The sequence below is a fragment of the Saimiri boliviensis genome, chromosome 8 (assembly GCF_048565385.1).
Source record: "Saimiri boliviensis isolate mSaiBol1 chromosome 8, mSaiBol1.pri, whole genome shotgun sequence".
NCBI classification, from domain to species: Eukaryota; Metazoa; Chordata; class Mammalia; order Primates; family Cebidae; genus Saimiri; species Saimiri boliviensis.
The window spans coordinates 96,194,181-96,208,225 of NC_133456.1; positions in this window are offsets into that span (position 1 = coordinate 96,194,181).

The following is a 14,045-nucleotide window of genomic DNA, read 5'->3' on the forward strand; positions in this document are numbered from 1 at the left end:
GAGCTGTTCTTTCACAGATGAAGCTTAAGTTTGGCAAGCGTTGAGTTCAAAACTTGAGAGGTCTTCCTTGTAAAATATGTAGCTACATATTTTATACTGTTAGCATTCAGTCTGATGAACCATTAAATGTCCACGCACACGTCCAACTTCCTCTCCTTTATTCATTAAAATTTTTAGTTGTGTGTAGCGAGAATGATCCAGCTATCATGGGTAGAAGGAGATGCATTATCTTTCCAACTATTATAAAATCCCTATCTGCACTAAAGAAGCCCATGAACAAGGGGTCAGTTCTGAATCTTCCTGAATTGCAAGAAAAACAGAACTGCATCACAGGGACTTGCAATGAAAGTTTTATAGTCAAATTTCTGAATATTACTGGAAGCAGAATGCTGATTTTATCAAAATGAACAGAAATAGCACTTCATTCAAATGCAAATATACAACTTAATTTCAAATGAGTTTTTCTAAGTTGAGATATTTTCTGATCCTTTCCAAAAACACTTCTCCTTAAAAAAGGCCACATCATTTCTCTCCCCAAAAAAGACAACACATTTTATTTCTTATGTTTGAATTGTTTTAAGAGAGTCACAAAATTCGCAAAGCTAAAAATCTACGCACATTTACATTCATATTTTACCCCTGAGAAATCAAAACAATATGCAATTCCTGAATAACAATTAGTACTACCATCTGTTACCAAAGACAGATGTAGTCAATAACTTTGTGCTTCTGGCTTCCTGATTTATAAAAATGTTTTTATTCTAAACCTAATTTTCTTTTTTGGAAGAGCCCTGAGCCTTCTGTGACTACTGTAGAAAGCCAAATTTCTGTTTAAATTATAGTATTTCCACAAGTAATCTGGATAGAAGAACATGCCTATCAGGTGATACTGAATTAGCTGGAATTTTAAAACTACCTTAGTTATGACAGTTGGCCCTCCAAATCCACGGATTCCAACAAACACACGTAGAAAATAATTGGGGGGAAAAAACTAAGAATAACAATACAACAATAAAAAAACAAATAAAACAATATAATATAACAACTATTTACATACTATTTACATTGTATTAAGTATCCTGAGGAATCTAGAGATAATTTAAAATATGAGAGAGGACCAGACTTTGATGGCTCATGCCTGTAATTGCAGTGCTTTGGGAGGCCGAGGTGGGAGGATTGCCAGGAGTTTGAGACCAGCCTGAGAAACATAGCAAGACCCCTGTCTCTACAAAAAAAAAATTGTATATGGATGTGTGCAGGGTTTATATGCAAATACTATGCCATTTTACATAAGGGACTTCAACATTGTTGGGTTTTGGTATCTGAGGGGTTCTGGAACCAATTCCCTGCATTTATCGAGGGTGGACCACACTGATTCTTTGTGACACTAGAACAAAATTTAAATATGAATTGAAAAATTGGAAATATAGTCACATACCAAAAAGGAGAGAATTTGGGATAGAGGACTTCATCAAGGTGACTTGATGCCTACACCTCCATCTCTGAGCGCCTGCTTGTCCCCTTCCCCCTGAGGAGGCCCTCCTCCTTTCTATGTGACATTGACCCTTGTCCAAGCTGATCGGAATGAAGGTGGTCACCTGACCCTCAAAATGAGTCAACCAGAGTCTCTCTCATGGCAATCTGGAACTGTAGCATAAAGACTAAGACAGGTTTGCTTTAGGCTGTTAAAAAATATTACTGAGGCCGGGTGTAGTGGCTCACCCCTGTAATCCAGCATTTTGGGAGGCTGAAGCGAGTGGATCACGAGGTCAGGAGTTTGAGACCAGCCTGGCCAACATGGTGAAGTCCCGTCTCTACTAAAAATACAAAAATTGGCAGGCATGCTGGCACATGCCTGTAATCCCAGCTACTCAGGAAGCTGAGGCAGGAGAACTGCCTCATTATCTATAACTGAGACATGATGTCAAGAATAAAGGTGAGTTCCTTCATAAGACAGAGCCACGTGCAATAAAATTAAAGAAGAGCAGAAATTTGGAGACTCATGGAAGTGAGTCTGATCCACAGAAAGAAAAAGATGAGAGATCGTCTCTCCAGCCACTTCATTCCTTCTCTCTGCCTTCAATCTTCCGCCATTCATCAGTTGCAAGGGACAGGGTTACGGTAGATAAGGCAGAGGGATATGCTAGGGCTTGACTATAAAGATGGACAAAAGCTAAATTCAGGATTTTGAACTTCATCCTCGGGGTCATGGTGATATATGAATCTGAGTGGCCTGAACAGATTTGTTCTGGAAAGTTCTCCCTGCTTGCAGAGTGGAGACTCTGTTGGAGTGAGTGGAGAGTGGACACCTGTGGCTCTCAAAACCCATGAGGGTTGAGAAGTGGGTAATGGCGAGAGTAAATTCCCGCTAGCTTTTACTTCCAGTGTGCCTCAACTTCCAGTATCCTTTAAAAGAACCTCCCCTTTCCTTGAGATTCTTCTGTTCCTTTTTGTTCTGCAACTAAAGAATCCAAATTTCTAAGCAGAACTCCTAGGTAAACATTTCCACGTGGTGTGTACAGTCACCTTAAAGTCACTGAAGTGGAACTCCAAGCTCTCTGCTTCCTCATACTGTGCTCCTTATTTCAGAGTCTCATAAAACGAGTATGTTCTTAGCCCCCTTGTCTCTTCAGCCCCCTACATCTAACTGGTCTCAATGTTGTACTGATTTTTCCTCCTAATAATCTTAAGTCTGGGCTCCCTTTCCTTCCTCTATCCCTTCTGCCCATTGTTCTCGCCCCAGCCTTTCCCATCTCTCTCCTGTTTTGTTGTTTGTTTGTTTCATTTCTGGAGACAGAGTCTTGCTCTGTCACCCAGGCTAGAGTGCAGTGGTGCGATCTTGGCTCACTGCAACCTCTGCCTCTTGGGTTCAAGTGAGATGAAGTAACATACCAGATAATTTAACAGTATTATTCTTGTCCTTGAGGTTGTATAGCCTGTATAACTATGATGAATGAGGTGCCCCAGCACAGGTGAGGTGATCTCCAGCACGCTCCAGATGAGGACTACCTGGGAGGAGACAGTTAGGCTTCTAGGGCCATCTTTTAGAGTCCCAAAGGGAAGCTTGCACCTCCAGCTGTCCTGAATGGTGTCACTAATCTCTTTGCTGTGTGCCATGACTTTACTCTGTGTCCTTCCTATGAATAACCTTTATTACTTACCCAGGTCAATCTCTTCCCAAAGTGTGGAGATCTGAGCCAATTACGGACATGTGTCAACATGGTGTCACCTTGCTTTGTTTATGTATTTGATCCCTTCAGGTTTTCAGAAAGCTATGCCTTTAAAAAGTACTGAGCTCTGATGTTTTGCTAAGTGAATTCTTTCAAATGTTCAAGAAATTACGATAATAATGATGCTTTTATAACTGTACCAGAGCATAGAGAATGAAAAGACTTTTATAAAACCAACATATACATTTTGACAAAAATAGCGCAAAAAGAAAATTATAGACTACTTTCACATATGAATATCTATTCAAAAATCCTAAATGACAAGACAGATAGAGTCCAGCAATAAACTAAAAGAGTACACAGAGCCACATGGGGTTTATTCTGAGACTTTAAGAAAGGTTTACTATCAGGATATTTATTAATGTAACTCATCATATGTTTAGATCAAAAGATAAAAATATATAATCACACTGATAGGTATAGAAGAGGCATTTGATAAAAGTCAGTGTTTATTCCTGACTTTAAAGAAATTAATGTAAAATAGGAATAGATGAATACTCCTTTAAAATGATAAAAGTATATCTTTCCAACCAAAGTGTAGGATTATACTTATGGCAAAATACTGGAAGCACTCATATTAAAATCACAAATAAGGCTGAGACGCCAATTTCCCTGCTACTATTTGACATTAATTTACAAAAGTTAATCTTATATCAGCAGTAATTAGTGAGGAAATAGAATGAGCAGATCAACTCTTCTCACCATAAAGATGTTTGCAAACAGACCTACAAAGGGATTTAAAAGGAGACAAAGAGTGAGGTATTCTCTACTCAGGGATAGGAAGGCTTACTGGACATACCAACTTTTCCTAAATCAATGTGTACATTCTTCTTTTTTTTTGGAGATGGAGTCTTGCTCTGTCACTCAGATTGCAGTGGTGCGATCTCAGCTCACTGCAACCTCTGCTTCCTGTGTTCAAGTGATTCTCCTGCCTCAGCCTCCTGAGTAGCTGGGATTACAGGTGCCCGCCATTACTCGCAGCTAATTTTTGTATCTGTAGTAGAGACGTGGTTTCACCATGCTGGCCAGGCTGGTCTCGAAATCCTGACCCCATGTGATCTGCCGGCCTCAGCCTCCCAAAGTGCTAGGTTATAGGCATGAGCCACCATGCCCAGTACAATGGATACATTCTTTAGGATCCTCATGTAAAATTAGATTTGGGGTAGAATTTACCAAAAATTCTAAAGTTCACCTATAAAAATAAGTATAAAATAATATTAAGGAAAATTCAGAAAGAGAAGAGTCACAAGAATAAAAAAGCCTTATAATATTAGGTTGTGTTATGAGGCAGTTTAATGTAATGGCTAAGGGATCGTCTCTAGGGCCAGACAATCTAGGTTCAAATCTTTACTATTCCACTGAATATGTGTGCACTGGGTAAATTACTGAAATTCTCCATGCCTTATGTTCTACTTGTAAAACACCTAAAATGGTACCTGTATAATACGCATTCAACAAATCTTAACCTTTACCATTATGGAGTGACCTTAATTAATACCATAGGATACTTGCATTGTAATAGATGGTATAACCAACGGAAAGGAATAGAGAAACCAGAAAAAATGCAAGAACCAATAGGATTACAGTATGTAAATAAAAGTAGCATTTCAAATCTGTAGGAAAGGTGAATTACTAAACAATGTTGGAACAAGTGGCTAGCCATTAAAAATGGATTTCTATATTACTTACATTGTATTTTATTAACACATATTATATTATAACTGAGAACAGTTTTCAGCTACAGTGAAGACTTAAATGTAAGAGATAAAATCACAGAAGTACTAATGGAAAACATGAGTAAAAATTGTTTTTATAATCTTGGGATATGGAAGATCTTTATGAGTAGACATAAAACCAGAATCCATAAAGAAAATGCTAATAAATGTGTTTGTGTGAAAATTTAAGCTTTTTTTATGGTGATAAGAAAACCAACAATCAAAATAAAAATAAAGGCAAAAACCAAAAGTCCCTCTTTTGCCTGTTAAACCTCCACTCTTAAAAACACTCTTCCGTGTCTGTGTCCTCAATCCCCTTGGTGTGAGGTGAGGAACCTCAGGTATTTACCCCAGACAGTGACGGTGCTTCAAGAGTTTCCATAAAGGCAAGACTTTCATACGTATCGACGTATTTCATTAAATGCAATATAATGCATCTACCAGTAAAGTTTTGTTTAATATGTGCCTTAAAGATAGTTTTCTGTTTTTTAGGTCATCAACATTTGAGGATCCAACTGTGCTAATGGTCACCTTTATTAACAATAATGTACAGTATCCAATAAAATTCCTGTCCCTTATGAGTTTCTGAGTATTGTCTTCTGTGTAAACATTGGTTGGTTAGTCTTACTTATTTCAATTATTTCAACTATTTTATATTCAGAAAATATTTATTAGCACCTACTGTGTGTGAGGCACAATGGGACATGAATATAATAGAGCATAATCCCAGGCCTCGAAGGACTCACAGCCTGGGGAGGGAAACAGCCAAATACACAGATAAATTGTTCGCATGCTTAAGTGGTTGCAACCATTCAGGCCTAGGCACGGAACAGGCCACACGCTGTACTAGTACACTCTGTGTAGTGTGTTGGGGAGTCCAACACAGTTGGAGAGGCTGAAAGAGGAAGTGGAGGGGCACTTGGGGCTTGGTAAGGAGAACTGTCAAGAGTTTAGGCTGGAGAGATAAGAAAGAACCGGATCATAAAGGGTTTGTGTGTCATGCCTGGGAATGTGGACTTAATATTGCAGATGTAAAACGTTTTAAGGAGGGCAGTTATAGAACACTTTGGTGAGAGAGTGGGAGATGGTGTGAAACGCGGAACGTTGGACCAGAAGGTTAACTCTTTCAAAGTATTAATATTTGGCCAGGCGTGGTGGCTCACCTGTAATCCCAGCACTTTGGGAGGCTGAGGTGGGCGGATCACCTGAGGTCAGGAGTTTGAGACCAGCCTGGCCAACATGATGAAACCCCATCTCTACTAAAAACACAAAAAAGTAGCCGAGTGTGGTGGTAGGCTCCTGTAATACCAGCTACTCAGTGGAATCACTTGAACCAGGGAGGTGGAGGTTGCGGTGAGCCACAATGATGCCACTGCACTCCAGCCTGGGCAACAGAGTGAGACTCTGTCTCAGAAAAAAATTTTTTAAAAGTAAGGTATCATTATTCTTTTTTTTGGAGAGATTATATCTTACTTGATTGCATAGGCTCTTGAACTACTGGCTTCAAGTGATTGTCCCGCTTCAGCCTTCCAAAGGGCTGGAGTTATAGGCCACTGTGAGCCAGACGAGCATCAATATTCTTGAAGGCTAGAGAAGTGGGTAACAGAAACTTATTTTGATATGCATAAAAATACATACTTGATTAATACATTTATGAAAATTATACATAAATTTAATTTTAGAAAAGGGTATTTTAAAGGCTCCAGTGAAACTCTTAGGAGAAACCAGAAGTGAAACCTTTTACAGGCACATTTTGAGTTCTTTTGTAGTAAAATGTATTACTCAGATTAATTTTGTATAAATTTGAATTTTAATAAATTTTCATAGATTTCAATTTTTCCAAAGCAGGGTTTAGATGAGTAAAAGCAAAGTTGGAGCAATTCAGGCCGAGAAACTCCAAAGCAACTGCCATTACATTCAATCACCATTCAAACAAGGCACATGCTTAGACAGTTTAAAATGTGCTTTTAAGAAACAAAAACAAAACTCCGGATTTAATATAATTTTAAAAAGATAATGATTTTACAATTTTGGGGGAGGGCATTTAAAAAATCTATTTTGAAAATTTATAGGACTAAAAATGGGAGTATTTAAGCCTTCTACACTGTTGTTAAAAAGTATAAGGGCTGGCTGGGCGCAGTGGCTCACACCTGTAATCCCAGCACTTTGGGAGGCTGAGGCAGATGGATCACGAGGTCAGGAGTTCGACACAAGCCTGACCAACATGGTGAAACCCCGTCTCTACCAAAAATACAAAAATTAGCCGGGCATGGTAGTGCACACTTATAGTCCCAGCTACTTGGGAGGCTGAGGAAGGAGAATCACTTGAACCTGGGAGGCAGAGGTTGTGGTCAGCCAAGATCACACCACTGCAGTCCAGCCTGGGCAACAAGAGTGAAACTGTCTCAAAAAAAAAAAAAAAAAAAAAAAGTATAAGGATTAAGGTGATGTTATTCAAATGGGAGAGTACAAGAAATCTGACTTCACTCTCACAGAATATGAAACAGAATTATTCAGTGTAAAGATCATCATCACCAATATCCAAGAACTCAAACTTGAGGCTGTGACAATCCCTGGAGACACAAAGATGTAAAAGACTGCCAGCAGAACATAGGAGAAATTGAATTCTGTATCCATGATGCAGTTCCCTGAAACTCCGAGGCACTTCCTGAAAATGTCCCCCAGCACTCATGCTTTCAACACTGGAAAAAATGAGGTCAAGGTGGACAGCCAGCTTCCCCAATATCTTGAATTCCTATGCAGGAAAGCTGTTTCTATCTCAGCCCATGGGAAGCATCATGAATGTATGCAACAAGAAGGACCCTGAGGGCATCTGGAGCCTGAGTGGGGCTCGCAGCCCCAATACGTAAAACTTAGGGGGTGCTCTCTATTCCAAAGAAGACGCCAAGTCAGAGAGGCAGTTTGGCAGCACCATGCTGTAGGAGGTACATGGATCCTTGGGGCACAAACGCCTGCCCAGTTTCACTACCCAGCCAGGAAATCCCCTCTGGGACATCTCCCTTCCAAGATGGGCAGTCTTTGAATAGTTGCAAAAGCTGCAGCAAACCTGGTCTTAGGGCACCATCTAGTGGCGAAAAGGAGGCAGTGGTCTAGTGCTAAGAGAATTAGCAGGTAAACTTCCCCGAACCTCTAAACACGCTTAGGCTAGAAAGAGCAAACCAATCCAGACAGCAAAGACTGGAATAAATAACGAAATATTCAATGCGAAGACATAGATGTATGTTTATAAGAAGCAACAGCAAATAGGGAACAATGACCTCCCTAAATGGACAGAACAAGGATCTCGCACTGACCCTAATGAAATAGTAATACATGAGTTCTTAGATCAAGATCAAAAATAGCAGTTCTGAGGAAACTCTGCAAACTCCAAGATAACATATAAAAGCAATTCAGAAATTTATCATAGAAATTTAACGGATTGAAATAATTTTAAAAAATTAAATTCTAGAACTGAGACATGCATAGGCTGAACGGAAAAATGCATCAGAGGGTCTCAACAGCAGAACTAACAAGGCAGAGGAAAGTAGTGGGCTCAAAGACAGACTGTTTGAAAATGCATAGTCAGTGGAGAAAAAAAGAAAGAATAAAAGGAATAACGAATGCCCATGAGATCTAGAAAATAACCCCAAAGAGCAAATCTAAGAGTCATTTGCCTTCAAGATGGAGTTGAGAAAGAGCAGGCAGCAATAAGCTTATTCAAAGAAATAACCAAAAAAGTATGCTTTCCTACAATATATTTTTGTTGGAAAATATCCAAATGATGAAATATCCATTGTTTAATATAACTTTAGATGCTAAATTATGACTGTTTATGAGTATTCCATTTATATAATTATTTATTTTAATCATTTACCTAGATTATTTATGAAAACCATGATAGCCATTATTTAAAGTTATGAAATCGCCATTGCAAAATTATAACTGAGACAGTGAAAATGATCTGACCTAACTGACTTGCTTCTAATCTCCAACATGTTCTTGTTCATTAACATAGTTTATAGTTTAGCTTTGAAACAAAGATGGTAACAGTCCTTTCCCAGAACAAACTTCCTTCATGTCTGTGAACTAGGCTGCCTAAGGCCACAAGAGTAGAAGTTAGGGTATTTTACTAAGTAATTCAAGATTTAGCTATCTTCTTTAAAGCAATATTAATGTTTCATTTATTAAAAATTGCACAAGCAAAGATCATCCTGTTTTGGGCTGAGTTATAGTTTTATAGCCTCTCTGCCAAATTTTGACACCTTACAGTTTTTGGTAGAGATAAGTATGAAATTGCTTGATCAATAAATGCAAACCAAAACGTATGTTGGCAACTCTTAAGACATTTCTAATATTACATTATCAATAATTTTTAAAGCTAGCTTATTTATTAAAGATTTTTTAAAGTCACATTAACTTGAAAAAGCATTTGACTAGTCTTTCCTTTTTTCTGCTTAAGTATTTAACTGCTTTTATTTTTCTTTGAACCAGTGAATTAGAACTCTTTGATATATTGTCAGTAGTGAAACATGGTGTACACAAGACATAAGTACATAGACATATTAGGCATGCATGGAAGCACATTTTATAGAACCATAAGACCTCCTTTTTTCTCTTTTAACTGGATCTTTGAGCTCTGGGCAGAGCCCACACTGAATCCTGAATTTTCAAAAAGGTAGAATTACTATGAGACTAGACCATGTGATGCTTTTACGGTGCACTTAGAAAAACAATTTTTTCTAAACAAAGACATTTCTAAGTTTCTAAATTATACTTTCTTTTAAAAGCCCAGAGTAGCTTCTGTTGTAATAGCTATTCATGAAGAAAACAGAATTCAGTTAACTAAGAAGAAAAAACTTCTGCTTAAAAAGACAAGGTCCTAGGAGAGAAATAAAAACAAAAACATAAAGGTATTTTAGGCCGGGCGCGGTGGCTCAAGCCTGTAATCCCAGCACTTTGGGAGGCCGAGGCGGGTGGATCACAAGGTCAAGAGATCGAGACCATCCTGGTCAACATGGTGAAACCCCGTCTCTACTAAAAATACAAAAAATTAACTGGGCATGGTGGCACGTGCCTGTAATCCCAGCTACTCAGGAGGCTGAGGCAGGAGAATTGCCTGAACCAAGGAGGCGGAGGTTGCGGTGAGCCGAGATCGCGCCATTGCACTCCAGCCTGGGTAACAAGAGCGAAACTGTGTCTCAAAAAAAAAAAAGGGTCTTTTAAATACAAATATACATACAGAGATATACACATCTTAGATGTTAGCTTTTAATTAAGCTGACTCTCAACCATTGAGCTTCTAAAAATATTTTTCCTTCCCAGAGGCCTCTCAGCAGGAATGGACCCAATACCTTCCATTTTCAAGTTTACAAAATATCAAAGGGAGTAAGACAGATACACAAATAAGTGGAAACAAATTCTGGACAACGAAAGGCGGAGTGCACTCTGGCAAAACAGACTCAGAACCCACTCAAAACCTGATTTCAACCAAATACGAAGTGGGTATACGAGCAAGCCATGTTGCTTCCCGTGGTGGTACCAGACAAATGGCTTAGCAATCCCAGATACAAAAACAGGCTCCCGGCATACAATCCAGTTAACTCACCCTTTGAGCGCTACAATCCAGTTAACTCACCCTTTGAGCGCGTCTGCTCTTGATCTCCACTCTTCCCCAGTCGCGAAAGGGACGTGCACTTTTGTGCACAGGACCCTTCAAGAGGGTTCCCGGGAAAAATCTCACCAGTAGCTGCTGGGATCCTCCTGAACAGTGTCTCATCACAAGTCACTAGCCACTGAACACAGCAGCCACTGCTCTCTCCTGGCTGGCATGCCAAATTTCGTTCCCAGATCAAACTGAAGGTTGAGCTGCTATTTTTTTGAGGCCCAACAACAAGACGCAGATGAACTAGGGAGGAAGAGAGTAACCAGTTACAGGGAGAAGGCCTGGAAATTACCACCAGACCAACTCAAAATTACAGTTTTCTAGAGCTTATATGCCTTCTAAGCTATATGTCTATGTGTAAGTGAGCATTCATCTAAAGACATAGTTGACCAACTTCTTTTAATCTATAACTAAGGTCTGAGTCTTGAAGACCTTCGTCTGGAGCCTCAGTACATTTACTTAATCTAAATGGGCCCAGGTGCTGCGGTGATTACCCTTATCTTGTCTCCTGCTAAATCACGGAGGTCTGGGGCGCTCCTTCAGACTCCCAATAAACTTGATTGGGGAGGCCTGGAGAGTTTCTTCAGAACCACAAAAAAACTTGTTTAATTACGCTTTAAGGCCCAGGAAAAGCCTAAGCAAAACTCTTGGTGGGCTTTGGTTACATTCTAGCCTGGCTTTTCTGGCTTTTAGCTTTTCATTAACCACTCAGTCAGTACTGAAACTGTTGTTACGGAGCCTTGCATTAGTGAGACCTGCTGCTGCCTTCAGAGAGCTTGCAGGCTAACACGCTTTGTTTGCGGTTGAGAGAGAACACGTGCCCTGGTTTTCAGGCACTTGGCATTCAGCAGAGGTCCGAGTGCAGCAGCGGAAATTTCCTCAGTGCACGAAGCAGTTTCTACGTTCCCCAAATTTCACTGCTGTTTTTCACAAAGCACGTATCTTCCTCATACCTTTAAGACCCCAGGGCATATAGGAGCCATGGAAGCAAGTGAGGAAGAAAACATTGCTGGACAGAGAAATGGACATTAGTAACATCGTGGAAGCGAGGTATCAGGGAATCTGACTGCTTGGAATAAGAAAGAGAGATTATTGCAATTTTGACAACCAGGTTCTGTATTCAGCTAGGAATAGAAAAATGTCCTAGAAAAGAATCAATGGTTGAAACATCAAAATGCTTACAGAATTTCTGGCAAAATTTTGGTAACATTTTTTTTCTCTTCTACATTCTTCCAGAAAATTCCACCATAACTCATGAGGTCATGGCATTCTGATAGCTGCCACGCAGAGTCATGGTTCTTTTGTAATTGCTAATAAGTCATTCACTTTGAGAATTTCCTTAGAGGAATGGTTTAATTCTGTGGAACCAGCTTTCCAGCAGGGGCAATGAGCAATGATTGGGGTCAGCTTTCCAGTTATTGAATTACTGATTGGAGGCTCTGTCAAGGTTTGGTTTACCCTGAGCTATAGCAGTTTAACTATCATTGACATATTCAGGGGTTGAACTCTCCTGACTTGTGGCAGAGCGCCCTAAATAAGATTTCAGACAGATAATTTTAATTGCACAAACGTTTTCATCTCACGGATGTTTTTCATTGTCGATGTGTGTGTGTTGGACCATTACAAAAGTCCAGAGTTAAATACTTCCTGAAAAGAACATCTGCAGCTAAAGTGAGTTTGGCAACACATTGTAGGGTGGCCGTGGTAAGAGAGCAGAAAAAGGCAAGAGCGACAGAGAGAGAGGGAGGTGTGTTTGAGGTGGATGTCACCACCATGACAAAATGACCACAACGCTACTCAGGGTTCTCGCAGGTTGTTTAATTTCCATCTCAAAAACAAACAAAAAAAAGAACAAGAGACAGAGACTAGGAATTGCGAGCTGAGTCAAGTGATGGACGCTAGGGCTCCAGAGGGAACAAACATAAACTCCTGTGGCTAATGTCATCAGATCACCCTGATCCCTGCCCTTCTCAAGTTCTGAATATTTCTGGGGTTAGATTCTTTGCGCTTTTCCAGTCTTCTACCAAGTTTTCTTTCTCTAAGCTAGTTCAGGTTGATTTTCATTACTTGCAACCAAAGAACCTTAACTAACTTGGTATTACTATTGCAACATTGCAAGTCCGAAATTAGGGCCATGACTAGGGTGAGTGGCAATAGTAATAGAGACAACGCGATCAATTTACAGAAGTAGAGCTGATATTGGTAGAAGTTAGTGACAAGCGGGGCAGGATTCCAGGTAGTTATGTCTGAAATGGAAACAGATGATTTTTAATATGCTCTGTGGGAAACTCACAAATTAGTTTATGTGACTGAACATTCATTGCCTCTAAGTGAAATAGATTTAAGTGCATGAAAATGATTTCATTAGATTCTTAGTTTCGTGCAGCATAGTAAACTGAACAAGGTTTTATCCCCCTCTGCTAAATGTAACTGACCGTTTCTTACAGAATATAACACTTGAGAGTTCCTGAACCTATGGCTGCCTCTAAAACTGCGCTTGTTCTAATCTCATCTGTTTGTAAGAAATCATAGGTTTTAGAGAAGCAAAATTTTCAATCGCAGGCTTCTTTTTTTTTTTTTTTTTTTTTTGAGACAGAGTCTTGCTCTGTCACCAGGCGCCGGGCTGGAGTGCAGTGGCGAGATCTTGGCTCACTGCAACCTCCGCCTCCCAGGTTCAAGCAATTCTCCTGCCTCAGCCTCCCAAATAGCTGGGACTACAGGCACGTGCCACCACGCCCAGTTAATTTTTGTATTTTTTTTTAGTAGAGACGGGGTTCCATGCTGGCCAACATGGTCTCGATCTCTTGACCTCGTGATCTGCCCGACTCAGGCTTCCAAAGCATCACAGGCTTCTAACCAGGGTTTCAGCCTTCAACTGTCAACGGTCAAGCCTTCCAGTGTCAAGAAGAAGGGCTGCGGAAGTTCTCCCTCAGACATGGCCTGCTCTGGCCCCAAGCAACCCACATCCCAAATAAATGTATACTTGTTGCCTATCGTCAAACAGCCCCCTCCATTTCTCATGGTGCTTCCAGGACAGTAACTATTTAGGTGTGATTTTTATTGGGCCAGGCGTGGTGGCTCATGCCTGTCATCTGAGGACTTTAGGAGTCCGAAGTGGGAGAATCACATGTGCCCAGCACTTTGAGACCAGCCTGGGCAACATAGTGAGACCTTTTCTCTACAAAAAATTTTTAAAAATATTAGCCAAGCATGGTGTTGCATACCTATGTTCCAGCTACTCAAGAGGCTGAAGTGGGAGGATTGCTTGAGCCTGGGAGGTGGAGGCTGCAGTGAACTGCAATGGCACCACTGCCCTCCAGCCTAGGTGACAGTGAGACCCTGTCTCAAAAAATATGTATATCTATTTTTCTGTGCCCACCCCTCACTAGGTTTGATTTTTTTTAAAAAAATGCTGGTTAGTCAACAAAATGCATTTAG